The sequence below is a fragment of the Trichosurus vulpecula genome, chromosome 7 (genome assembly GCF_011100635.1).
Source record: "Trichosurus vulpecula isolate mTriVul1 chromosome 7, mTriVul1.pri, whole genome shotgun sequence".
Classification (NCBI taxonomy): Eukaryota; Metazoa; Chordata; class Mammalia; order Diprotodontia; family Phalangeridae; genus Trichosurus; species Trichosurus vulpecula.
Window position 1 is genome coordinate 33,000,817 of NC_050579.1, and position 26,392 is coordinate 33,027,208.

A 26,392-nucleotide genomic window follows, 5' to 3' on the forward strand; every position below is an offset into this window, starting at 1 on the left:
ATGCTCCACAAAGGTGTGTGTGGAGAACCACAAACTGCCTTTTCCTTCTGCCTGAGAAGGCAGCCATAACACAAGAAAATGCGTACATTAAAGTCAATGCAGTGCAGCTGAAGTGTTCCCGCTGTTTGTCTACTACAGTCTGTTAGATTGATAATTAAGAAGAAGCCTGGGAAATGGACCACAAGCCTGCCCTAAAGTCTAAAGGTCTTGGGATCTAGCCCTCCCTCTGACCCATCTTGGCTGTGGGACCCTGGGCAAGTGACTTAACCCATCAGTGCCCCAGGTGACACTCTAATACAATATTGGTAGAGAAAATTTTCTCCCTGGGACAGCCTTACATGGATGAAATCTTAAGTTCAGACCAAAAATAAATAAATGAATAAACAGGCAAACAAATAAACCAACAAAACAACCCCCCAAATCTCAAAAAATTCACTTATTACTAATAACAACAGCTGAGGCTAAGAACTCTTAAACACCTGCAAAGCGCTTCTTGTACCTTCCTTCCTTTGAGCTTTACAACATCCCTGGAGGGTATGACTAGCCCCATTCTGCATATGGGAAAATGGAGGCATATCCATGACCACATAAATCCAGGGGGCAGAATTCAAACTTGGGCCTCCCAAATCTACATCCAATGTTCTCTCAGCTACCCTATATGTTTTCCTTCCTAGAGCTGTACACTCAGCATAGCTTCCCCTACCCTACTCCCGACCTCCTCTCTAGGGCTGCAGATATATGTACCCCTGCCCACTGGGAGCATCTGATCCTCTTTCATGGGAAGAGCAGGTATTGGCAAGGAAGTGGAGACAGGAGAAGGAGCCTAGCAAGAGACTGATAAGATCTCATCTCATCTATGGCTGAGTATATCAGTTGGGATGAATCCAGGGGTGAGGAACCTGTGGCCTCGAGGCTGCATGTGGCCCTCTAGGTCCTCGGGTGTGGCCTTTTGACTGAGTCCAAGTTTTACAGAACAAATCCTTTTATTAAGGGGATTTGTTCTGTGAAATTTGGATTCAGTCAAAGGGCCGCACCCGAGGACCTAGAGGGTCACATGTGGCCTCAAGGCCGCAGTTTCCCCCATTCCTGATAGACCAAATGCAGAGGCCACGCTTTTCTTCTGGATAAAACTGGTTCCAGTAGCTGTTATTATCTGTTTAGTATCTGATTTGTTCTAAGAATTTAGTATCTGATTCTGTTCTAAGAACAAAGCACTGAGCCCATGCTGGGGGCAGGGAGCCGGACCCATCTCTTCTGCAGTGTTTCTGTAGCTGCGTACGATGCCACAGAAGAGAGAAGTCCGCATCAGTGGTGCCTGACCCTGTGAGCCAGTTCCCCATCCCCACCAAGTCCCACCAATGCAGGCTGGGAATCAGACAGTACAGCCTGCCCAGCTGACCCTCTGCTCTCCCTCCTCCTTCCAGAGGCAGTATGAGAACAGAATCCCAAAGCCCCACCCCAAGGTAATAAGTCTGTCTCTCTCCTCCCTCTATTCTCTTCTCTTTGTTGTTGTAACCACAGAAGATGATCCAAGAAAAGAAGAATGTCTGGGATGGAAGAGACTAGTCTGATCTCATTTTACATCTAGGGAAACTGAGGCCTGTAGAGGGGAAGTGACTTGATCAAGGCTGCACAGCAAGTCAGTGGGTGAACGGGAACTAGACCCTGGGTCTCCTTACTCTTACTTCAGTACCGTTTTCATGACTTTTTTTTTTAACGCACTAAACTACAGAGACAAAAGTTTCTGGAATATGTGGAGGTTCACAGATTTAGAGGCAGCTAGGTGGAACACTGGATTCAGTCAGAAAGACCTGAGTTCAAATCCAGCTTCAGATGCTTACTAGCTGTATGACCCTGGGCAAGTCACTTAACCTCTGACTGCCTCAGTTTCCTTAACTATAAAATGAGGATAATAAAAGCATGTGGGGATCGAATGAAATATTTGTAAAGCATTTAGCCCACTGACCAGCATACAGTGAGTATGCTTAATAAATGTTTGTGTCCTTCCTCCCTCCCCTCCTTCCTCCCCTCCTCCTTTCCTTCCTCCCTCCCTCCTTCCTTCCTTCCTCCCTCCCTCTTTCCTTCCTTCCATCCTTCCTCCCGTCCTTCCTCCCTCCCTCTTTCCTTCCTTCCATCCTCCCTCCCCTCCTTCCTCCCCTCCTCCCTTCCTTCCTCCCTCCCTCCCTCCTTCCTCCATTCCTCTTTCCTTCCTTCCATCCTTCCTCCTCTCCTTCCTCCCTCCCTCTTTCCTTCCTTCCATCCTTCCTCCCCTCCTTCCTCCCTCTCTCTTTCCTTCCTTCCATCCTTCCTCCCCTCCTTCCTCCCTCCCTCTTTCCTTCCTTCCATCCTTCCTCCCTCCCTCCTTCCTTCCTCCCCTCCTTCTTCCCACCCTTTCCTCCTTCCTCCCCTCCTCCCTTCCTTCCTTCCTCCCCTCCCTTCCGCCCTCCCTCTTTTCTTCCTTCCATCCTTCCTCCCCTCCTCCCTCCCTTCCTCCCTCCCCTCCTCCCTTCGTTCCTTCCTCCCCTCCTTCCTCCCTCCCTCCTTCCATCCTTTCTCCCCTCCTTCCTCCCTCCCTCCTTCCTCCCTCCCTCCTTCCATCCTTTCTCCCTCACTCCTTCCTCCCTCCCTCCTTTCTTCCTTTCTCCCCTCCTTCCTCCCTCCCTCCTTCCTCCCCTCCTTCCTCCCTCCCTCCTTCCTTCCTTTCTCCCCTCCTTCCTCCCTCCCTCCTTTCTCCTCTCCTTCCTCCCTTCCTTCCTTCCTTGAAGGGATTTTAGAGGACACTGAGTCCAACACCTTCATTTTCTAAATGAAGAAGGTGAAGCGCAGGAAGGCTGACTTGCTGAAGGCTTCCGGTGGTGAGCAGAAACGTCAGGATTTCAGGAGCTGCTTAGAGCACAGACTAAATCCTCCACACCATCGCAAGCTTTATCACTCCCCCATTCACAAACCATCCACGACTCCTTATGACCCAGAGGACCCAGTTCCAACAACACAGTCTAGTATCCAAATCCTGTCTTAGCGCATGGGCCCAGTGATGTATGTGCTTCTGTCTGTCTGTCTGTCATCCAGGTGCCAGTCTATAGGAGCTCAGGAAGACTCATCAGTAGATGGGCCACCAGAAGACAAATTATTCAGTCATGAAAACTTTCAAGGACAACCTGCTAAGTCACAACAGGGGTGGCGATCTGCATCTTTGAAGGGAATGTCCATACCTATGAATTCACAGGCCTCAGTGTTCTCGTCTGTAAAATGAGAGTAGGCTTCTGAAGTTCTAAGAGTCTCTCTCCCCTCCACTCCATAGACACATAGCTATTTTCATGGTGCTCTCCCCCACTGGTAACACTAGTAATTATAACAAGAGCTTTAAGTACTTCAAGGTTTGTAAAGGGCTTCACAAATATTAATTCACTTGATCCTGACTCACAATTACCCTGGGAAGTAGGAATTATGATAATCCCCATTTTAGAGATCAGGACACTGAGGCAGATGGAGGTTAAGTGACTTCCCCAGGGCCACTAAACTAATTAGTGTCTGAGGACAGATTTGAACTCGGATCTTCCTGCCTTGAGGTCCAGTGCTTTCTCTGGCTGTCACAGTGCCTGGCATATAAAAGACACTTAAATGTTTGCCAACCAACTAAGGCAGGCGGTAGGGACAAGAAGAGCCAAGATGACATCCCCCACCTCCTCAGAGACCAGCTACTCCTCCCTGGCGTCCACTTTCTTCTTCCAGAGTGTCAGTGGGCGGCTATCCGAGAGAAGCGAAGCGCTGGCCAACTAAAGGATCATTTGCTACAGCTCATATAATACCTAAGTACCGCTCTCTATTAAATCTCAGATCAATAAAAAAAAATAGTGATTTTTTCCCCTTATAGCTTTAGGCTTTACTCCAGGTTCCAATCAAGAAAGTTCAATACGTAAACTGTGTTTAAAAGATATGCACACGAAGGAGTTGGGGACAGGGGTTAGAATCAGGCCCTGCAGTGATCAGACTGGAATGAAGGGGCCCGTTAACCCGGGAAGTCAAAGGGCAGAAAGCTGGTCTGGCACCCATTTCATCCGTATGTGGCTGAGGCAGGACAGAAGCCCCCTGGGAAGTCAAGGTCAGCCTTCTCCAGCTCCCAAACTGCAACTAGCGAGGTATACTGAAAATAAAAAGAAACCACAGGGCTGGAGAATGTGTAGGGCACCTGGACCTGGCCTGGAAGGATTTTCATGTTGTATCCATTTACCCACTGAGCGTTCACCATCTAAGTCTGGAGAGCTCTGGCCAGGGTGCTGAAGCAGGTACATGATAACTCCTCTGCAAAAGAAACTTGGGGTGGGGAAGACCACATGGGGCTGGGAGTCAAGAAGACCTGGTTTCAAATCTAGCCAATGACACTTGTGTGAGACTGGGTAATTCACTTAATCTCTGACTGACTTGGTTTCCTCTTTTGTAAAATGAGAGGGTTGAACTAGCTGGATTCTGGATGTTCACCACCTCATACATCCTTCCTAAAATGTGTCACCCAGAACTGAACACAGTTCTGAAGGATCCAGGCTAGTCCAAGAACTATGACCCTGGGGCTTCCAGGGCTTCTATTGGGGAGAGACCCTGGATTTGGAGTCCAAGGACTTGGGTTCAAATCCTGCCTCTACCACTTCCTACGTTTGATCTTGGACAAGTCCTTTACCCTCTTTAGGTCCTACCTTCCTCCTTCTGGAATATAAAGGAGTTGGTCATGGCCTCTGGGGTCACTCCCAGCTCTAAATCCAATGACCCCTCAAATAGACTGATTATAGGAGGGGATAACGTCCTAGAAATTCCTTAGTCTTCCTCCCTCCCTTTCTTTCTCCTTTTCCCTTCCCTTCTTCCTCCCTCCCTCCCTTCCTTCCCTCCTTCCTTCCTTCCCTCCTTCCTTCCTTTTTCCCTTCCTCCCTCCCTCCTCCCTGATTCTTTCAGTTTCCAAGGAAAAAAATGTTACTTTTTGAAACACAAAGGAAAAGGAATCAAGACTAACCCTCCCCCCACCCCCATTCATTAGCACACAAAACAAGCTCTTGGGGGACAGAGGTCAGGGCTCCACATGTCTGAAGCTCCCAGTACACAGTGTCCATGTCTTCAAATACCTTCAAATACTAAACCACTCAAACAGAAGGGAGCTCAGTCTCAGAGAGGGGAGGTCAGGCCCCTCTCTACTGTTCTGTGATCAAGGTTAAAAAACAGAAGATTTGAGGAAAATTCCAGGCCATGTGGGAGGGCAAGGAGCGGGGTGAGAATCTCCTGCCCATTCTCCCAGCCAGATCTCCTCCTGGGGAAACGGAGAGTCCTGCCTCCTGCCCCCATCACGGCTGCTCTGTTCTGGGGTTTATTGATCGGCTGGAAATGTTATCAAGAACAAGATTTCTCCTCTTCCCCCAGTTCAGCAGAGCAGTAGGCGGACTCCCCAGGGACCAAGCTGCTCCCTTCAGCAGCCCCTCCTGCCCAGGCGGATCCCAGGCATGGAGAACGAGCTGCATGCTAAGCATCCCCTTGCCCTGCGCACTCTCCAGCTTAAGTGGCTTCGCCATTTAAAGGGAACACCCAAGATTTTCTGCTTGGGTCCCAGAACCCCTTTTCTTAGCCTTCACACAATCAGCACTCAGATGCCACCGCCATATCAGGGGGCGGGCAGTTCTCAGTTAGGTACATCAAGGGAGAGGAGCACAAAGCGCAGAGGAAGATATTCCTAGATTTGGAGGTAAACGGTTGTTCGGTCGTTTTCGGTCAGGTCTGCCTCTCTAATCCCCATATGGGGTTTTCTTGGCAAAGATACTTTAGTGGTTTGCCATTTCCTTCTCTAGCTCATTTTATAGGTGAGAAAACTGAGGCAAACAGGGTGAAGTGACTTGCCCTGGGTCACACAGCTAGTAAGTGTCTGAGGCCAGATTTGAACTCAGGAAGATGAGTCTTCCTCACTCCAGGCCTGGCACTCCATGCACTATGGCGCCACCTAGCTGTTTTTGGAGGTAAAGAATCTGTGTTTAAATCTCTGTTGGGCCATTTTCTGGCTGTGTGCCTTTGGGTAAGCCACTCCTCCCTGGGCCTCAGTTTCCTCATTTACAAACGAAGGGGGCTAGAACTTGGGGTCTTTCAACGTCTTCGATTCTAAACCTATCATCTATAGTGCAATAAAAATTATTTCTATCTGGCTTTGGAAGGCAGTTTTACACTAAAAAGTGAATGCCTGATGTTATGGGAATTCGTAGCCTTTTGAAGGCAGTGTGGCATAGTGAAAAGAGTACTGGATTTGGAGTCAGAAGGCTTGGGTTTGAATTCAGACTCTGTTACTAACTACATGACTTTTATTAAGTCACTTCCGTCTCTGGGTCTTCTTTGTAAAATAAGGGATTGGCAAAGCTGACCAAAAAAAAAAAAAGGAAAAATGGCTAATGCTGGAGGGGCTGTGGGCAAACAGGTACACTCATATACTATTGATGGAGCTGAAAACTAGTCTGGTCATTCTGGAAAGCATTTTGGAACTACACTCCAAAAGTTAAACTGTGCATGCCCTCTGACCCAGAGACACCACTACCGCAACTATACTAGCATTTATATAGAGACAGGCGCTGTGCTAAGAGCTTCACAGATACTATCTCATCTGATCCCAAACCACAAAGGCATCAAAGAAAGAAGAAAAGGATACATATGTACGAAAATATTTATAGCAGTTCTTTTTGTCATGGCAAAGAATTGGAAACTGTCAACTAGGGAATGGCTGAACAAGTTATGGCTTATAAGTATTAGGGAATACTGTTGTACTATAAGAAATAAAGATGGTTTCAGAGAAATATAGGAAGATTTATATGAACTGATGTAACATAAAGTGAGCAGAACCAGGAGAATAATTTATATGACAACAATAATATTGTAAAGACCACTTTGACAGGCTTAGGAATTCTGATTATCACAATGACTAGCCACAATTCCAGAGGAATAATGATGAAACAGGCTACCCACCTCCTGACAGTTCTCTGTCATCTCATCATGTCTATGAGCCTCATCACTTCTCTGATGAACCAAGGAGAATAAGATATATTTTTTGAAGACACAGCCAATTTTTTTTGCTTGTCTACACACATTTGTTATAAGGGTCTTGTTTTTCTTTCTTCTTCAATGGGAGGGAGGTGGGAGAAGTGGAAGGAAAATGGATGGATTTTCATTATTTAAGAAAATTAAAATAAAAGGAGGGGACTGGACTTTTTCTCAAAAGTCTCTTCTAGTTCCAATGACTTTTGCATGATCCATCAACTTCAAATTTTTTTTAAAGGATGAAGCTACATTGACTTAAGAGAGATGGAAAGTTCTCCACTTTGCTTGTCCTCCCCTTCTGCCAACCAATAGTATCACCTCTCAGACTAGGGCCTAACACTTGCTTAGGCAAGGCAATATTCCTGGCTGACATCCATCTGGAGTAGCCTGGGAAAGGAATGAAGCTCTTTGCTTTAAAAACAAAAATGTCTACCCTTCTAGATCCTGCGGGGATATAGGCTATCTGGGAGAATAAAAGGAGATGTTGGAATCAACAAAGAGGTCAGATCATGTGCTAATGTCAACAAGAAACAGAAAGGAACATTTAACAAGATAAACAACGAGACTGATAATCTACCTGGGGATAACAAGCAAGGGTTGAGGATAGCAAGGCAATTCCATTCTCTCATTTATTCAAATTCAATGAATGAAGGGATCAAAACAGCAGGGTCTGGCCAACCTGGGCATCTTGGCATGTGCCCTACTGCTGCCTGACTCTCCCCACTAGGATCAGAGACCATCCTGGACCTGGGAGAGTAGGGAGAGCGGTGAGAAGAGGGAGTTAGTCCGCTCGACTTTGAGATTCGCTCAGGGCAAAAGTGACCTGGTTTGACAACTGAGTCAATCCTCATTTCAATCCTCTATTTAGCTGATCCTGGACCAGGACCAATGGGTTGGTCCAAACCATCTACCAGGATACTTGGGCTCACTATCTAATGGGAGTGTATATGTTTGTGGGAAAGTTATCCTTAAGTTTATAAGGAGGGTGGAGGATGTTCTAATGTAATTTTTAAAACTATGCTGTCATTAAATGTCTTTGCTTTGAACTAATTGTATCTTCTGGCTAAGAGTTAAAGACAAAACACCTGAGTGGGGGCTCCCAAGCTATAGCTTTAGTAGTGTGTGTCTTGAACCGGAGGAAGGTATATCTGGCGGGGGTGGGGGGAAATAACCTGCAAATGAGAGCTAAAGATGCCCCTAGGGTGCCACAGCATGACCCCCCTCCATTTTCCACCTCTTGCTCAGGGCATAATAAACCAATCAATACTGCCATGGCTACAGGAAGGGACATGATAATCTGCTCTACTCGAGTTCTATCGCTGTCTAGCCCCAGACCAAAGTCCTCTTCTTCCACCAGATACATTTCTCACCTCAAGCAGAATATAAGCTACTTGAGGCAGGGAACACTCCATTTTTGTCTCTGAATCCTCGGCACCCACCACAGTGCCTGGCACATGGTGGGCTTTTAATAAATACTTGTCCAATGATTGAATGAATGCTTATTCAGGAAGCAAATTTTTTTAAAATGCCTATTGTGTGCCAGCCACTTATTAACCACCTATTTTATGTGCTGGGTTCTCCAGATACAAAGCTAAAATTAGACATGGACCCTGCTCTCAAGGAGGTTACACTTTAATGTGGGTGGAAGGGGAGTGAGATAAGATATAAGTACACAAATAATGGGGTCACAGGCAGAATGCTTTAGGTGCCAAGATGTTCAGACAAATTAGGGAGAGAGAGAGATCGCTTTTATCTAGAAGAGTGTTAATCGGATTTAACAAATGTTTATTGAACAGCTACGATGTCTGAGGCTTTGCTGAGTTTTGCATCTCCAGGCACAAAATCTAATTGGGGAGACAGGGCACACAGGCATGAAAATGATTAGATGTACTTTTTCAGACATGTACAAAGCCAGGGGTAAAAAGTGGTCTCAATTCCAAATGTGCAGAAGTGCTGAAAAAAAACTTGAGTGATTTGGCTGGCCAAGGGTAATGGACGGGGGGGAGGGGGGGGGGGATTCCTGAAGAAGATGAGCTATAACTAGTGTGTTTGGAGGGGCATGTCTCCCAGGCACTCGATCAATAGAGACACCACCACCTCATTCATCATTCAGCTCTGGTCAGTTCCTAACGCTCAGCCAGGCTCTTCTGAGGCAGGAGAATGACTAGGCAAGTAAAAAAGGAAGGGAGGAAGGAAGGAATGAAGGGAAAGGAAGGAAGGGCAAGGAAGGAAGATGGAAGGAAGGGCAAGGAAGGAAAGAAGGAAGGGAGAGGGTGAAAATGAGAGAGAGAGAGCCTGTCCTCAAGAAGCTTACATTCTATTAATGCTAGGCGCTCAATAAATACTGCATTTTGCACCCAGTTGCAAGGTAAGTAAGGAGATAGGAAGAAATCACTTTGTTGCCCTTGGTGAATTCAAGTCATCTGACCCAGGTGAACTACATAAACCTACCTCCTAGGGTTGTTGTGAAGATCAAATGAGACAATAATTGTAAAACACTTAGCACAATGCCTGGCACACAGTAGGTGCCATATAAATAAATACTAGTCGTCGTCGTCGTCATCATCATCATCATCATCCTCAGGTACTAAAAGGATGTAGTTACTAAGTCATGTCAGTGATATCTGAAGGATCATGGGAAATGGAAGAGGTGCAGAAGTGTCCTGGTGCCAGCTCAGACTGGCTCTGGAGAATTAATTGTACAATTTTCAGAGGGAGCATTCACATCATGGAAATTTTTTGTTTTGTTGATTGTCTACACTTAAGAGAATGGAGGAAATGTTAATGAAACAGATTAAACTTGAAAATGTGTCCTGTATACAAACCTACCACCACCAGAGAGCCAATTGTTAAATGTTTACTAGCATGCCCCTAGAGAGATGCCACAATATCAAATAAGAAGAAATTGTCCCAATTTGAGAGGCAGACAGAGACAGAGAAAATTCTACAACAAATTATTAAAGATATGGTTGGAGAACTTCTAGAAACGGAAGCAGCAATAACTAAGAATCATCATGGCTTCATCAAGCACAGGTCATGTCAGACTAACCTCATTTTCCCTTTTGATAGGACTTCTAAACTAGTAGGTGAAGCTCATGTTGGGGATACAGCTTGTCTAGATTTGAGCAAAGCTTTTGATATTAAGATCTCGATTGCTTCTTGTGGAGAGAATGGTGAGATGTGTGCTAAATGAAAACCCAATGAGACAGATTCTGAACTAGTCAGACGGCCAGACTCAGAAGGTAGTTTTTTGAACAGTTAAATGGCAACATGACAGATTTTTTTCTTAATTAAAACAACAAAACAACAATAGAATGGATCTCCAGAGAAACTGTGTGTTGAACATTTTTATTAATGACTTAGATAAAGGAGTAGATTAGATGCTCATCAAATGTGTAGATGACATAAAGCTGGGAGGGAAAGCTAATGGGTTTTGGTTTTGTTGCTTTTGAGTCAACATCTTCTCTTCAATTAAAAAAAATTAAGTGATATGTCTAAGATAACAAAGTTACTTCACAGACTGGCATTTGCCACAATGCCTAATCTAAGAAACCCAGCCCCAGATCATAGAGTAATGAAGATAGAGCTAGAAGGGACCAGAAAGGGAAGGATGTGCTGATAGATGTTTAACAAGCAGCTCACAGGTAAATGTTTAACAAGCAGCTCACTGCACGATGCATATTTACACTCAACCTGCACTATTAACATTTTTCTCTGTAACTTTCTAAGTCTAGACCAGAGGTGTCAAACACTCTGATTCAGCAGCTGGTTATCTCTGGGTGCTGCTATGGCCTGTGGTCTGATAGACATTCTAAGGACTATGAGAAAGAATGGGGGAGAGAGAGAGAGAGAAAGAGAGAGAGAGAGAGAGAGAGAGAGAGAGAGAGAGAGAGAGAGAGAGAGAGAGAGAGGGCTCAGTGCTGCCCATCTCCACAGCCAGAGATTTAGTTCAGAGATGTTGTCCTAATGCCTGGCTCTGGAGGCTAGTCTTACCACAGCTAACACATCTTCATCCTGAGCTACTCACTTAACACCAGAACAGAAGGAAAGTAGAGAAGAATGTTAAACAAAGCCGGCTCACGCCCTCCCTCCATCTCTGGTCCTCCTGGGCCCCATTAGCATTCTCTGCTCTCATTAAGCCTTGGCAGGAGCCATGACCTCCCATCAACCTTCTCTGTGGAGGTCTGGCAGTTATCCAATCTAGATTCTCTCTCCTGAGCTGCAGGTACAGCTCCGGGGCCATTCAGGGTTGCCCCCACTTCCCTGCCCCCCCCCCCAAAGCTGCAAGTGACAGGTCCCTTCACTGCCAATGAAGTTCTCTTCCCATCAGTCCAAAGGAAAAATAACCAGGTCACTTTGAACAATTCATCCGATGGTCAACGTGTCAACAGTCAGCAAGCATTTATAAAATGATTACTATGTGCCAGGCACTACGCTAAGCTCTGGGGATACAAAAGAAGGCAAAAATAGGGGTCCTGCCCTCAGGGAACTTCCATTCTAATGAGAGGAGACAGCAAGCAAACAGCTATATACAAATAAGATACAGTCAGGATAAAATGGAAGTAATAAGCAGAGAGAAGGCATAACGTTAAGGAGGGGGGGTCAAGAAAGACTTCTTGCAGAAGGTGGGACTTTATAAAGAAGCTATGGTTCTAGGTGAGATCAGACTGAAGCAAGGGAAGCCAGGAGGCAGAGGAGGAGTGGTCATCCCCTCTACCAGCAGAATTTCCCTCCATCCCCGCCTCCCGGCTTCCCAGATTCCCTAAGGTGTTAAAGCTTAAAACTACACCAAGACTTTGGTGGAAGAGAAGGAGAGGAAGAACTAACATCAGAGAAGGAAGAAATGGAAAAATGCCTTGCACAGGAGAGGACCCGGGGGCTTTGCTTTGAAGGAAGGTAAGGTTTAGATGAGGCAGAGGTAAATGGGCCTTCTCTCCCTCCATCCTCCCCATTCAGAAGGGCAGGTTCATAGGATTAGAGACCACAGGCCCACAGATTTGGAGCTGGAAAGGCCCTCTGAAGCCATCTAGCCCATTGTACAGATAAGGACAGTGAGGCTCAGAGAGGTCCCACAGCCAGCAAATGACAGGTGGGATTTGAATCTCTGGTCTCTGACTATAGGGCTGGTGATCTTTCCATGGATTATTTTCCAAATGGGATGAGGGATCAGCAGATACCAGGTTTCAAGCTGGAAGGGACCTCAGAGGCATCTCGTACAGCACCCTTCACTGTACAGTCTCGTGGAGGGGAATGGGTTGGCTCAGGCTCACACAAGGAGGTTTTTGGAGCCAGGTCCTCTGACTCCAGGGTCAGTGCTCAAGGCCACATTCCCAACCAATGTCACCACCATGCCTGAAATCTGAAAGGAGGCATGCTGACAGCAGCCTGGGGGGAGGGGGATTTTTTTAAGGTGATACTGAAGAAAGACACAGAAACACCAGGACTTGAGAGTACAGCAGCTTGCTGGGCACCGGAGGCCCTGCCAGGAAGAGTGGGGAGCCATATGTTCCACAATGTGTGGCAGGAGAGGACCGAGAATGTTATTATCTGTTATTTACCACAACACGGCATACAAGAGACGGCACAAAATGACGGGCCTGGGAACATCAGCTAAACAGATTTGCCAATGATGCTTCCTGCTGCCGGGCCTTTGTCATCGATGCCCTGGGCTGACCCTGCAGAGAAAAATAGCCACCAAGGCAGAAGGGCTCATGGCTGGTCTGGAAGCTTGCCCAGAGGGAGGAAGACCAGGGGGTCTTTAGGAAGCACCTTTGGTGGTGCCCGGTTCACGTGACACAACGTTCTGATTTTGAGGTACATCTGACATTGCTGACCACCTTCTCCTCCTCCTGGATGCTCTCTCCTCTCTGTCCCTTTAGAACATCACTTTCTCCTGAGTCTCCTTTGCTGATTCTAGTCCCAGCTTTCTTACTAATTCCCTATGTGACTCTAGGCAAGCCTATGAGCCTTAGCTTCCTTCTAGAGAGATCTCTCTGTCTCTCTATCTATATCTCTGCTTCCTCCCAAACACGTAGGATTATAATTGCTAAAGTTTATATAGCTTTGTAACTATCTCATTTGATCCTCAGAATGACCCTACTATGATTATCTCCTTTTTACAGATGAAGAAACTGAGGTGGCTGGGAGAGGTTAAGTGACTTGCCCAGGGTCACCAACTATGACTAAACCGAGACTCGAATGATAATAACAGCTAGCATTTACATAGCACTTTGTATACATTATCTCATTTGAACCTCAAAACAATTCTGTGAGGCAGGTATTACTATCATTATTATATCATCAGCGTATATAGATGAGGAAATACCAGGAATTTCAATGACGTGCCAGTGAGTTCCTGAGACAGGGTTCCAATGCGGGTCTTCCTAATTCCAAGTCTTCTACTTTTTCCTATTCTGAAACAGATATGGGGCAGGAGGAGGCCATATAAAAATGGAACTTACAGGAAAGAGGGTTTCCCAAAAGGGATTAAGCACCTGGGCATTGGTCACTTAGGATTTCTAGGCCAGCAGGTATATCTATTCGGATAGCCCAATATTCCTCTGTAAAGATTTCAGACGTGCTGTCTGAGCTCATATCACAGTAAGGTAAGCCATCCAGGTCTGCTTAAAAGCAAAAAGGAAAAAGCATTCAATGTTTGCCAGCTATCACAGTGATCGTAGTGCGCTCTAGGCAAACTGCTGGCATCGGTATTTTAGGGATACAAAATTCATACGTCTAATATATGCCTCCATACTTGTAAAGGATTCAGTAATATGACGGGTATTAGTGTTTAAGCATTCAAACCAGCAAAGGTCATCTCAGAGGAAATGGTCTGACTTTTAAAGGAAGCAATGAACTGTCCAATTGCAGACTGAAACAAGAAAGAGGGAGGGAAACAATTAAAAACCCCAGAAATCTTATTTTAGCACATCTAGCACAAGAAGAGGCCCAGATAGAGAATCTCTCTGGTAGCTCCTCACAAATGTGAAGGGTCCCCAAATTATCCCAGAATGAGGCCCTATATTATAGCAACCCTTTGGGGGCTACTTCTCCAATTCCCATTAGTAATGACAGGTCAGAGAAGAATTATTACTACTACTTCAGGGTTCTGATTTCTAGTACTATCATTCCTGAGCCCCTACCAGTGTGTTTTCCCCATTGATCATCAGCCAGACTTACTTTGTAAATATCCTTTTAGCAAAGGTATTTACAAAGTAAGTCTGGCTGATGATGGGTGGGTAAAACATGTTTTAAATCACTTTTTAGGAAAGGTATTTGCTAAACGAGGAGAGTTCTTATAGAAACAATCTCCCAAACTGGGGGTACATTCTTCCCTCATATATACAATGTTTGGGAAGGGTAGTAAAATGGCAGTAAAGCAAATGTATGGTAAACCATGTAGTAAAGGGGTTCCTAGTTACTAGAAGTCTTTTTCTCCTGTTGTGTATTTCTCCTGAAGCTCTTCTTAGGTGTAACACCCCACTGGGCTCAGAGGCTCAGTTCCCTTATAGAGTCTTGAACTTGTCTAGTTTATCCTTGGGTGTTTCTTAACTCCCGGTGTAGACATTGCCGTCAGTCACTGTAATTGGCTATGGCAGACATTGCTATTGACTCAGACTGGACTTGTAGGTCTTCTGACTTTTCAAAGTTCACAAGGTCATAACCTTGTTAATTATATCTCTGAATACCCTGATGTCCTTTCCCAGGACACCTAATGTTAACGCTCAGCATGTTTCTACTCTCAGCTGCATGGGTTGCCTCTTAATAGTCCAATCTCTCCAGCAAAACACTGTCAACAGAGAGTAGGGGGAGGGGGGAAAGAGGAAGGGGGAGAGAGGGAGAGAGAGAGGAAGGGAGGAGGAGGAGAGAGGGGGAAGAAAGTGGGAAGAGGGGAAGAGAGGGAGGGAGGGAGAAGGAGAGAGAGAGAGAGAGAGAGAGAGAGAGAGAGAGAGAGAGAGAGAGAGAGACTGACTCTCCTTCCTTAAGAGCAATTCTCTCTCAGGGAAATGGAATCCTTAGCTCCCAAATTTAGTCTTCCCTCACTGAACTGACTGGCTCCAAACTAGCTTGATGCTTTCATACGTAGCCTAATCTTCTTTAATCAACCATAAGATATTTCCTATGCAGCTTCATCTATCTTTAGCCAATAACTCCAAGTCCCACATGAGCCTTTCAAATTGATTAGAGACTCATTTGAAACTAGTTTACTTCTGATTGATTTATTCAGTCAAGATGTCTGGACCTTCTGTGATCAATTGGAGTGGGATAGATTACCATTCAAATTCTCTCTTTCCTCTCTCCCCACCTAAACGTTTGCTGTCCCTAGAAAATCAACCGGAGTGCTTTTGGCAAAGTCCATAGCCCCAAACTCTGGTTAGCTCTCTAGTGACTTTTGGGGAGTCACCATTGCTCTTTCTGAATGCTTTCCCCACTACCTTGCCCTAAGGAATATTAGGAAAACATATATCAGAACCATTTCACAAATACAGAAATTTACATTCTTCCAAACTTCCAAATACATAGTGTTAAGTTACTTAACAAATATCATTTTACAAAATTCTCATCAGTTGTCACCTGTCTTGGTGCTAGCAAAAAGGCCTTTCCTAACCCAAAAACAATTTTTAAAAAAGTAAAATAAAAGCTACCTTTCCATCCGGGAGGCAAGGCCTGGTCCATCTGAGCTAACACAAAACGTTGAGTTTCCCCCATAGGTATTAGGAACCTAGAGTCAACTGGAAGTCCCTCCCTCACCCTTCAAATGAGAAACCAAAATGTTCTGGGTGAAAACACTTCCATGATCCTCTTAAGTGTCCTCCGCCACTGAGCCATGCCTCATTTGGAAACAAACTTGGTGGGGTGGTGGGCTAAGTTTAAGTCCACCATCCCTGAGGACCAAGGTGGCAGAGGGAAGAGTGGGTCTCCAGGCTTGGGGGGAGGTGGGATGTATGTATTTTTGCTCTTCCTATATTTCAGAGAAAATGTCCCTTTGTAAAAGCTTTAAAATGAAAAAAAACTATATGGTGCCATCTCAACTGGAGGTTGAATTCCTTTCAATTTCCCCAATCTGTCAAAAGGATAAGGCCTAGAAGTGGGATTTTATTGGTATAGGAGTCTCTCAGATGAGGAAATTCCCTTTATCTATGAAGTCACAAACAGGGCCCTAGCACCCTCAGAGGTAAATGACTTGGCCCAGGTCAAACAGTCAGTAGGCATGGGTCAGAAGAAGCATCTGAAACCAAGCCTTCTTCACCCTGAGGCCTGCTCTCTATACACTTCACCACATTGCCTCTAATGTTTTAAAAATATTTATAAGAATCTATTACATGCTACATCTTGTTGTTTTTGTTCAATCAGGTCTGACTCTTCGTGTCCTGATTTGGGGTTTTCTTGGCAAAGATACTGGAGTGGTTTGCCATTTCCTTCTCCATCTCATTTTACAGATTCAGAAACTGAGGCAAACAGGGTGAAGTGACTTGCCTGGGGTCACCCAGCTAGTAAGTGTCAGAGTGCACATTTGAATTCAGGTGTTCCTTTCACCAGGCCAGGTGCTCTATCCATGGTGCCACCCAGCTACCCTATATAAATGTGCTATATAAATATCAGCTATTACAATTTCCATCTGACCTGGCACCACTTTCAGTGCAGACACTTGAGAGTTGACTTTATATTAAGGGTTCCACGATCACTGGGATTTCCCACCCTAGCTGCTACTCCCTTATCTTGGTATTTCCTCTATTAAAATGTAAGTTCTTTGAAGGCAAGACCATCCCCCTTTGTGTCTCTCCAGTTCTAAGTACAGTGTATGGTATACAGTAAGTGCTTAGAAAATGTTGGGTTTTTAAAAATCTACTCGTTCCCAATCCCTCACCCATGATATGTCTCACCTACATTTATATTCCCAGTAACTAGCACATAGTAGGCTTTTTTGATAAATGCTTTTTGGTTAGTTGATGGGCAGATTGCTTGATAAGGCTGGATTTCTAGAAAGCCCAAAGCTGTGGGCCTCCATGGAGCCTCTTCATTAAGGGTGCATCCTCTGCTTCCCTCATCTGGAGGAAGATGATACAAAGGTGCAGGAGACTGAGAGGCTGCTTTATGAAAAGCTGCCTTCCCCACCAATGTTCATGGCAGCAGGCACCCCAAAGGGAAGGATGCAGGATGCCCAAGGAAGCCACCCGATATTGTATTGTACTCAGCCGAGAAAAACGGCTCCCACAGCCACCACCAGACAGGGCCCCGCAAAGCAGATGACTAACGGTGTTTTGTTTTTTTTTTTTCCGAGAATTTAGGAAATAAAATCTGCTTCATAATAAAGAACAAATCAGGGCACTGGGCACATACGAATTAGGCCCAGGAAGGGAGCAGATTCAGGCACGGCTCAGATAAAGAGTTATTAGCCCAGGACCCTGCTGCTTTTATCTCACTGAGCAGCAAGGGATTAGCGAGCCGGGTCAAGGGAGGACCTGAGTGCTCCTGCAGCCACCAGCCACTAAATCAAGATAGAAAAAAAAAACCTGCCTCATTCTATTTTTGGAGTGGGTACTGAAAGTTGTCGAAGGAGGGCAAGTTCCTTTAGGCCGATGCTGTTTTTCTCCCCTCATTCAAGTCAAGTTCAACAAACATTTATTAGTCACCTTCCACGTCAGGCTTGGGAGTTGGGAAGACCTAAACTCAAATCTAGCCTCAGACACTTATTAGCTGTATGACTCTGGACAAGTCATTTAATCTTGTTTGCCTCGGTTTCCTTATCTGTCAAATGAGCTGGAGAAGGAAATGGCAAACCACTCCAGGATCTCTGCCAAGAAAATCCCAGAGGGGGCCATGAAGAGTCAGACATGACTGAAAAATTACTGAACGACTGAATAAAATGAGAGGGGAGGGGGTTGGAGCTGATGACCCCTGAGATCCATTACACTCCTAACTCAATGATCCCAGCATAGGGAAAGTGCCCTTCATGAAAGAGCAGATTGTTCCCTGTATCTATGCCCCAGGTGCTTGGCACTGCTGACGGCCTGCGATGTGGGATTCTGGGACTATCTCCCAACATCCCCCAAATTCTACCACTACTATGTCTTTGTGATATAAATCACCTTCTTTTAAAGGCCAGATACTCTAGGTCACAGGGGTGGGGAACCTGTGGCCCTCTAAGTCCTCAAATGCAGCCCTTTGACAATTCAGGGAAGATATTAAGTCCTCTGGGAGCTGCTGGATAGGGAAAAGGAATCTGAAAGTTGGGGGAGGGGGACTCAGGAGGATAGAAAGAAGCTTTTTGGTCCTGGTCCTGGCCCAGGCCCAGGTCCAGGCCCCTGCTCTGTCTGCTTCCAATCCCCCCAATAAACCACTTGGTTTAATTTTGCCTGAGGCCAGGCCCTGGTGCTGTTATTGGAAAAACAGTTCTTATCTGAGATCTATAATGAGCTCTGTATACTCCTAGAGAAAAGTCTTCTGGGAAGAAAAGTGGAGCAGGATGCCCAGGGCTTCTAGGAAGACAGTTTGCAAAGCACTGTCTGGTCTCCATCACACAAAGCACTCCTGAAATGTTCTGGATCTCAAAAGCTGATAGAATTCTTGTCTCTCTATCTACCATAAAGGAGAGAGAATTGACCTCCATGCCAGGGATAACAGAAAGAAGAAAGCCCTCCCTGCCTCTGATTGTGTGAACTGGTTGTGTGAACTTGAATAAGTCACTCAACTTGGGCTGGATTGGAAGCTATGTGGTGTAGTGGATAGAGCACAGGACTGAAGATCAGGAAGACCTGGGTTCAAATCTGGTCTCAGATACATACTAGTTGTAGGACCTGGGCAAGTCACTTAACCTCCAATTCAGCCTCAGTTTCCCCATTTGTAAAACAGGGATACCAGTACCTACCTCCCAGAGTTGCAAGGATCAATTGAGATCATATATGTAAAGTGCTTTGTAATCCTTGCTAATATTATTTTTTAACCTCTCTGGGTCCAGGCAACTCTCTGAGACTATAAACTGCAGACAAAGTACAGACCTGTATCAATGGAGGGAGCTTCCTCACCCAGAAGGGTTCCTACACTACGAGCTCACAGGTGCAGACCTTAAATTTAGCCCCTCTATCCAGACCAGACAAAAATCTTCCAGCACCGGAGGCTCAACAGTGACAGCCTTTCTGCCCAGCCTTTACCCTTCCCTCTGCGGGGTGGGGGGGGGTCCCCTCTAACCTAGACCAGACCCGGTCATGGCCCTGGGACGAAAGAGAAATTCTAGGCTTTGGCTCAAAGTTACACAGCCCACTGAAGGCCGGTTGCCAGGCTGGGCTCCCTATGCCTCGGCATCTCCCGTCAACACAAATTTCCTCTGGCGGAAAGGGGAGATGGATGACCAAGTTAATAAGAATGGTCCAGGCTTGGGATTTCAGTATGGCAAGGGAAGTCTGTCAAGCCATGCAAATGTAAAACTCACCCTTTAGACTTAGAAACTAAGGGATCTGCTGGACCAGGGAGAAGTTCCCACACTTCTCTGGATCACAGGATCACAGATTCAAAGCTCAAAGGGACCTTAGAGGACAACCTTCTTATTTTACACATGGGGAAACAGAGGCAGAGTCACTTGTCCAAGGTCACTTAGCCAGTAAGTATCCAAGGCTGGACTTGAACCCTGGTCTCCCAGATTCCACAGTCAGTTGCTACCTCCTATAGCACATTGCCTCTGTTATAATAAATCTGCTGAAATTTCTGAGGATTTGCAAAGGGATTTGCACATATTAGCTCTTCCCAGTTCCACAACCATCTACAGTTTTTATTATCTACATTTTACAATCAATGAACAAGCATTGATGATCTGAGTTCAAATCCAGACTCAGACACATACTAGCTAGCTGTGTGACCCTGGACAAGTCACTTAACCCTGTTTGCATCAGTTTCCTCACCTGTAAAATGAGATGGAGAAGGAAATGGCAGACCACTCCTGTATCTTTGCCAAGAAAATCTCAAATGGAGTCATGAAGAGTTAGGCAGGACTGAAATGACTGAACAACAGCAAGCATTAAGCATCTACTGTGAGCATGTGCCAGGCCCAGTGCTAGGGAAATGAAAATGCATACTACCTGAAGGGGAGAGATGTCTCTCTCTATCTTAAGCCTGGAAAAGTCATCTCAGAGAGGTTTGATAACTTGACCAGGGACACAGCTAATAAGTATCAGAATCAAAATCTGAACCCATATCCCTCTGACCAGGAGTCTCAATCGACTACAACAGGCTGCCTCTCTAATGACCTTCAGGAAGCAGGTTAGACACTGGATGGGGAGCTGGGCATGTGGCCCGGGGGCGTGTCAGGGAAAGTCCCCTGTGGGCAGGCCTTTGGGGAGTCTTCATGAGTGATAGCTCCTCTTTCAGGGCAAAGTTATAGACAGACCGTGTCCCAAAATCCTGTGGACTTGGAGAGCAAGCTGCGGCCCCCAGAAAAACCATCACCTCTCCTCCCAGATGCTCTGCGCTTCTCCACTAGCCCTCCATGCATCTGGAATCACTTAAGCACAGCATCCTCCCAGACAGACGGGACCACAGAATGGAATGCATTCCTTTTGAGGGAATCCAATTCTCTCTCTATGCCATGAGTCAACCCCAGGCAAGTGGCTCAGCCATCAGATCTCCCACCAATCTGGGCTCCAAATCAGGATGAAAGCTGGCTGATTCAACTCCTGAACAATTAGCACACCGAGGCTACCCAATTAACCAGCCTATCCCCTCCCTCTCTGCTGCAGTCCAGAAATAACGAGGCCCACACAGACCAGGCACCAAAGGGCTCATACAGAGTGGGCTTTGAGCATGGCTGAAAGGTGAGGCTGATTCCATTGAAGACTTGTGAACTAATGATGGCTGAGAACAGTCTTCTCCCTCCAACCAAGGCCTTGCATTGGAGCTCTGGTTAATACCACCCCCTCCCCTGGACACCATGCCACACATCTGTGCTTCCCAAGCTCCCCCTAGTGGATCACCACTCTGCCTCCTTCTCACACATGCTAATGTCCCTTTGGTACATTCCTTAAGGGTCCAGGGAGAGTTGGGGGAAAATTTTGAAGAAAGAAGGGCCTATACCCACCATGATACCTTAGGAGCATCGATTTAGAACTGCAAGGGCCTCAAGAGACTACTGAATACAATCCCTGATTTTACAGAGGTGAGATCTGAGGTGGAAAGAAGTGACTTCCCCAGGGTCATACAGCTAGTAAATGGCTAAGGCAGCATTTGAACTCAGGTCTTTGGCTGCATCTGGCTGCTTTAGCTGCCCCAGCTGCCACTACTATGTGTCATACTTGAACAACCATAAAGGCCTTTGGTGGAGTGGAAAGGGAGGTGGCCTCCGAGTCAGAGAGACCCGAGTTCCAGTCCTGCCCAGGGCACATAGTCTGTGTGATGCCAGGCAAGTCACTTCTCAGTGAGCTAGGCAACTCTCTTATACTAGAAGACATAGGGATGGTGCTGATCTGCAGTGGGGGATGGCATCTCCTAACGAGGAATTCTCTGTACCAACCAAATCAGGTCTGGCTGCCCTTCCTCCTCTCTATTCCCCCCTAAAAATAAGTTCTGAGTAAAATGATCCACTATGAACTCTCGCCATTAGCTCAACTCAAAAAACACCTAGCGCCAAGCTCTCTACGCACAGAGAGGTTCCATAAAGCCTTGCTGCTTTCATTCATTCATGCATACGTTCATTCATTCATTCATGTAACAAGCAATTGTTGAGTCCCTGTCATTTACCAGCTTCCCTGGCTTCCTTTAAGTCCCAACTAACATCCCATCTCCTACAGGAAGCCTTTCCCAACTTGTCTTAATTCTAGTGCCTTCGTAATTATTTCCTATTTATCCTAAAAATATCTTGTTTGTACATATTTATTTGCTTGTTGTCTCTCCCATTAGGTTGTGAGCTCTGCAAGGGGAAGGACTGTCTTTTGCCTTTTTTTTTGTATCCCCAGCACTTAGCAAAGTGCCTGGTGTGTAGTAGGTGCTTAATAAGTATTTGCTGACTGACAAACAAAAAAGGAAGCCACAGTCCTAGACCTTAGGGACATTAAATTTTATTTGCAGACTCAGTGCGAGATGCTGGGGATCCAGCCCACAACTTTGTCCTCTGAGGACTCCACCCCTCTTCCTTTACAAGTACCAGAATCACAGGAACTACACAGGTCCTTCATTCCCCTCTGCCCTCTGGAGAAGCCCCTCTCTCCCTGCTCCATGTCCCCTCTGTGGGCAGTCTGAATGGAACTGTCTGAAACAGAGGTGCAATGGGCATTGGTATACCACAGGGCAGGTAGGTACAGAGGGTTTGGGGAACCTGAGTGCAAACGCGGGCACCTACACAGTGTGCGATGACTGACTTTGATAGACTTAGCCCTTCTCAGCAATGCAAGGGCCTAAAGCAATTCCGAAAGACTCATGATGGAAAATTCCATCCACATCTAGAGAAAGAAATATGGTGTCTGAATGCAGATCAAAGCACACTGTTTGCTCTCTCTTTTTGTTTTGTTTTTTCTTTCTCATGGTTCCTCCCATTCATTTTAATTCTTCTATACAAGATAACTAATGAGAAAATATGTTTAATAGGAATGTATATGTAGAGCCTATATTAAATTGCATGCCATCTTGGGGAGGTGGCAGGGGAAGGAGGGGGAGAAAATTTAAAACTTATGATTGAAAACTAAAAATAAATAAACTTAGCAAAAAAAGAAAATGTGAGCACTTACATCCCACAGACCTCATCCCCACAGCATCTGAGTTGGAACTCCTTCCATGCAGACGATGCAGTTGCCTCGGCCATCCTCCTCAAGGGGGCAGCCACATCTACCCCTCCTCACCTGCCGAGGACCCACACCCACCCGCCTCTCACTGCAGATCTCAGAATGAAAGACCCCTCTCTGACAACAACAACAAAAAACCACTCAAATTAATCAAAGAAAAGGGAAAGGAAGACGAGAAACATGCTTTCTTCCCCTTTTCTCCCCTCCCCACCAAGGGAGCACAGTAGGAATGGGGAAAGAAATAGGATTCTCTCCTCCTTGGGATTCTCTGCTCCTATGGTCAAGACTGTACAACTACGTGAGAGAAAGTTCTCGAAACAGCCTAAGTTTAAGCACTCCTGAGCCCTTTGCTCCGCTCAACCATTGGTCCTCAGCTACGATTTCCTCCTTTTTGTCATCAGTTCACTCTTCCCATCTTTTCAAAAATATTATCGGTAGCACTGATGAAGAATTTGAAGGTTTCTAAAGTGCTTTGCAAATATTTCCTTTCATCCTCAAAACAACCCTGGGGTTAGAAATGATTATTATTTTATAGATAATTTTATATTTGAGCAAAGGTTTTTACAAACATTTCATCCTCACAACCACCCTGGGAGATAGGTGCTAGTATTATCCCCATTTTACAGATGAAGAAACTAAGGCAGGTGGCTAAGTGACTTCACCTCTGTTTGCCTCAATTTCCCCATCTGGAAAACAGAAATAATAATAACATCTACCTCCCTAGGTTATTATGAGGATCAAACGCGATGATATTTGTAAAGCATTTTTATGGAACAAGGTCAGGGTGGTTGTGGGCAGCAGGTCTGTCTATGCTTCACTTCCAGAATGGCTTATTCACAGAATCGTCAAGGATGTTTGGGAGGTTTGTATTTGTCATCTTGTGTTTGTCGGGTAATGCTGATAAGGTTAGCATGCTGATAAACTCATGTTTGTATTTGTCAGGCATTTGTCATGTTAGTTTATAAAGGACAGCGAGTTTCTGTTGTATGACTAGCCGCTTAAGTGGGTCTTTCTTGGAAGGAAAGCATGCTAAAAGACTCAATGTCCAATTTTTGCAACCTGCTATTAAAGAACATCCACACCATTTTATCAAGTTGATAACAGACATGCTCTTTAGGGACAACAGTGCTGTAATCTCTGGTGGCCATGACCTGATCCTGAATCATTCTCATAAACCCTTCCATTTCTATAAACAAACCCACCTGACTCAGCTATCTGGGGGAAGCCATATTGTTAGCGGAGCTCCTGCGGCTGTCGCCCATGGAAGGTCTTTTGACTCCGCTCTGGGACCTCAGAGTCTCATAGATTCTGTCCAGGTAGAAAGCATTTCACCTTCCATTCAGCAATTCTAGGGGCAGATACCTTATAGGTGGCCTTATTGTTATTTCAAGTGAGGCCTGTTTGTTCCAAAAACATTTCCAGAGATTTTTCACTCGCTTATCATGTGCTCCAATAAATCTTCCTTCTTTCTAATGAGGAGCTGTTCATCTTTCTAGAGCTGCCATAGAGGAACAAGCTCTGTTATTCTTTTTCTTTTCTTTTCTTTTCGGTGAGGCAATCAGGGTTAAGTGACTTGCCCAGGCTCACACAGCTATTATATGTCAAGTGTCTGAGGTCAGATTCGAACTCAGGTCCTCCAGATTCCAAGGCCAGTGCTCTATCCACTGTGCCACATAGATACCCCTGTTTTTCATTAATATTGTATAAATTTTGTAGAAACTCCTTCTAACAGTGCAAATTAACACCTTCTCCACAACTTACAGTCTCAGAGAGTTGTCTAGAGTGGTGAGGAGTTAAGTGACTTATCCAGGGTCATACAGCCAGGATGTGTCTGAGGCCACACTTGAACCCAAGTCTTCTTTTACGTAATAATATTAACCATAACAATAATAATAGTTAATACATATACAGCGTTTATTATGTTCCAGACACTGTTAAGTGCTTTACAGATATCTCATTTCTTTTGTAATACTTTAACTTTATGCATTTTAAAAACAAGACTTCCAAGGGGGCAGATGGTGTCCATCACACACAAAAAGGTTAAGAATCTGTGCCTTGGGTACATATGAGTTTTATACAGAACAGATGAAGGAAAACTGAAAAGGGAAGACAACAGCCAGAGGAATTAGCAGCCAGTGGAATCCAGAAGGAGCACCTTGTAGAAGGTGGAATTTGAGCTGGATCTTGAAGCAAACCAGGGAAACTGAGAAGCAGCGGTTAAGGGGCAGAGCATTCCAGACACAGGGGACAGGCATGGCAGAAGAGAGATGGAGTGTGGGGTTCCCAGAAGGGACCCCCGCTCTAATATGTACCTATACTGCACGCAGGTCATTGAAGGTGTGTATTAGAGAGCATGGCAAGGATCAAGATGGAAGGAGCTGTTTAGAACTTACTGAACCAAGCACAAATGAGATGCAATGATTATGATGCCAATAAAGCACCATTGATGTAGAGGGAGCATAGAAGGAAAGAGTGGCCAGGGTGGGATCAATCAGGGAAGGCTTCCTGGAGGTTAGAAACTCCTGCCTGGGATATTTACATATTGTCTTCTCCATTAGAATGTTGAGAACAGTGTTTGTGGCTGTATTTGTTTTGGGGAGGTTTGCCTTTCTTTGCATCCCCAGTGCTTGGCACAGTGCCTGGCACACAGTAAGCACTTAATAAATGCTTGTTAACTCACTCTCTTATAGTTTGTGCACATGTTTGTGTGGAGTATATATTCCAGCTTCCCAACTGGGCTATAAACCCCCTTGGGATAGGGACTGAGCGTTTTATTTCCAGGATAGCTTCCTTCTCCCATGAAGACCCCAAACACCTGTACAGCACTCCACACTGCCAATGAACTAGTCCACTGGCATATGGGCTCTCCTCTTCAGCCACGTTGACTTCTCAATCTTTCTAATGTTCTAGATCACTACAGCCAGAGAGCCATCACTCTGTCCCAGAAACAGGAGCATGGGCATTCCATGGTACTCCTGTTGGGGCAGGCACTGCTGTGGTCAAAGAACACCATGGGAGAATCACAGTGACACAGCCCAAAACCCTCTAGAACTGATCCACTCATGACAGGCTAATCCCCAGGCCTTACCTAGAAGGTAAGGACCAACCAAGGGAACGTCGATAACTGTCAGGGGTCCTCCAGTCACCCTCATAACCAAATACGTCAAACAATAACCAAGTATTTTTAAGCACCTACTATGTGCACAACACTGTACCGAAGCACTAGAGCTATAAAGACAAAGGTGGAATTGTTCCTGCCCTCAAGGAGCTTATATTCTAATGGGAGAGAAAACATCAATATAACAGCTAACATTTATATAGTGACTCAAAGGCTGTAAAGTGCTTTCGAACATATTATTTAATTAGATTCTCACCACCCAGGGAGATAGGTGCTGCTATCATCTCTCTATTTACAGATGAGGAAACTGAGAGTTGGAAAGGTTCAGTGGCTTGCCCAAAGTCTCACACCTAATAAGCATCTGGGACAGGATTTGAATTCAGGTCTTCCCAACTCCATGAGCTACTCTATCTACCAGGTTGCCAAGCTGCCTGTTTCTATAATCAGATCTATCCAG

General features: G+C 45.5%; 1 protein-coding gene across 4 annotated transcripts in view; it reads right to left on the bottom strand.

Moving 5' to 3' along the window:
• Positions 1-26,392, bottom strand: part of RPH3AL (rabphilin 3A like (without C2 domains)) — a 169,573-nt gene that overhangs the window by 98,910 nt on the left and 44,271 nt on the right. The gene's annotated exons all lie outside the window — the stretch shown is intronic.